Source organism: Myotis brandtii, unplaced genomic scaffold (assembly GCF_000412655.1).
Source record: "Myotis brandtii unplaced genomic scaffold, ASM41265v1 scaffold165, whole genome shotgun sequence".
Lineage (NCBI taxonomy): Eukaryota > Metazoa > Chordata > Mammalia > Chiroptera > Vespertilionidae > Myotis > Myotis brandtii.
This window is the reverse complement of record NW_005356042.1, coordinates 2875406-2877541: the sequence shown is the minus strand read 5'-3', so window position 1 is coordinate 2877541 and position 2136 is coordinate 2875406. Positions and strand designations below refer to the sequence as shown.

The window sequence follows — 2136 nt, the reverse complement described above, 5'->3', positions numbered from 1 at the left end:
ATACCGACTTCTGCGCATGGGCCACAAAGTTTCAATCGCACTGTACGTGCGCGCCTGCATGTGGTATTTTGTGGAAGAGCCACACTCAAGGGGCCAAAGAGCCGCATGTGGCTTGCAAGTCATAGTTTGTCGACCACTGAGTTAGTGAATATCTGCAGAGGAGTCAGCTGGGGTTTTCATAGGGATTGTGTTGAATCTGGAGATCATTTTGGGGGCTACTGCCATCTTACCAATATTAAGTTTTCTGATTCATTGAACATGGGATGTCTTTCAACTTATTTATGTCTTTTTTAGTTTTAACAATATTTTTTAGATATTGGTCTGTGAGTTTTGCACTTCTTTTATTAAATTTATTTCTAAGCATTTTATTCCTTTTGATGCTAAATGGAATTGTCCAATTGCAAGATTGTTCACTGCAAGTGTATAAAAATACAATTGATTTTTGTGTGTTGATTTTATATCCTGCCCTCCTACTGAGCTTGTTTATTAGTTCTAATAGCTTTTTAGTAGATTCCTTAGGATTTATTATATACAAGGTCATATAATCTTCAACTAGAGATAATTTTACTTCTTTTTGAATTGGATGCCTTATATTTCTTTTTTTCCACATTAGTATTTTTGTGGAAGATGAAAAACTTTTGAATAATTTAGAACTTGCCTATCTCATCCCCATTCAGTTACCATATGTGCTTTTCACACTTTCTTCTCTACCAAACCTAATCAGGTATTTCTGCATACTGTGCAGTATGCTTTGTTCTGGTTATTTACTCTCCAGTCTAGGTGTTTTTGTGTTTTTTTAAAAGACAGTTTTCTTTTTCCTTTTAATTCTCACCCAAGGATATTTTTTCCATTGATTTTTTTTAGAGAGAGAGTGAAAGGGAGGGAGGGAGGGAGGGAGGAGGAGGAAGAGGAGGGGAGAGAGAGACATTGGTTGCTTCCCTCCTGCATACGCCCCAAACAGGGCCAGGGATTGAACCTGCAACCCAAATACATGCCCTTTGGTTCAGGCCAACGCTGTAACCATGAGGAGGAGAAGGAGGAGGAGGGGGAAGATAGAGTTAGAAAGGGAGAGAGAGAGATTGGTTGCCTCCCATACACGCCCAGACTGGGGCCAGGGGTTGAACTTGCAACCAAGGTACATGCCCTTGATCAGGAATCAAACCCTCAACCCTTCAGTCTTTGGGCTGATGGTCTAACCATTGAGCAAAAAGGCCAGGGCTAATTGATTTTTTAAAATTGGTTTTTAATTAAATAGAGAGAGAAGAGGGGGGAGAGAGAGAAACATGGATCGGTTGCTTCCTGTATGTGTCCTGACCGGGGATTGAATCTGTATAAAATTGGTTTTTAATTAAATAGAGAGAGAAGAGGGGGAAAGAGAGAAACATGGATCGGTTGCTTCCTATATGTGTCCTGACCGGGGATTGAATCTGTATCTTAGGTATGTGCCCTGACCAGGAATCAAACTCGCAACCTTTTGGTGTCAAACCTGCAACCTTTTGGTATACCGGAGGATGTTCAGGGCCCCTAATCTACTTTTACGTGTCTAACTGTCGTTAAACACAATTGTGTAGCTTCCTTTTCTGGTGACGCAAGGGCCATGCTGTCATTGGTCTTGTAATTGTTCTCACTTTCATTATCCTCTTACAAAACAGATCACGATAGTCACAGTTTAAAAATTCTATCAGCACTATCTGAAACAAAGCTCAACAGTTAATCCATAGGTAGAATCAAAGGCAAACTGTTAAAACTCAGAGTTACAATGCAGTTAGGTTGAATATTTAAGTCGCATCACTGGGAGTGAATCACAGTGATGGGTGATCTATTATTGTGAACTGCAAAGTGTGGAAAACAGTAATGCCCTATGGCAGGTGAATCATCTATGCATATCCATTTGGCATTGAAGATATTTTGCTTTCGGCTCCTATTATGAACTTCCACACCCATTGCTGAAAAATGGGACACGGGACTTGCAGAGCAAAAGCTGGAAAGGTGCTGTAACCGGTTTGGCTCAGTGGATAGACTCGAGCGTCGACTGAAACGTCCCAGGTCCGATTCCGGTCAAGGGCATGTACCTTGGTTGCGGGCACATCCCCAGTAGGGGGTGTGCAGGAGGCAACAGATCCATCGATGTTTCTA

The 2136-nt window shown here is 41.4% G+C and overlaps 1 protein-coding gene across 1 annotated transcript in view; it reads left to right on the top strand.

Moving 5' to 3' along the window:
- WDR88 (WD repeat domain 88) overlaps positions 1–2136 on the top strand; it is a 36561-nt gene that overhangs the window by 31737 nt on the left and 2688 nt on the right. The gene's annotated exons all lie outside the window — the stretch shown is intronic.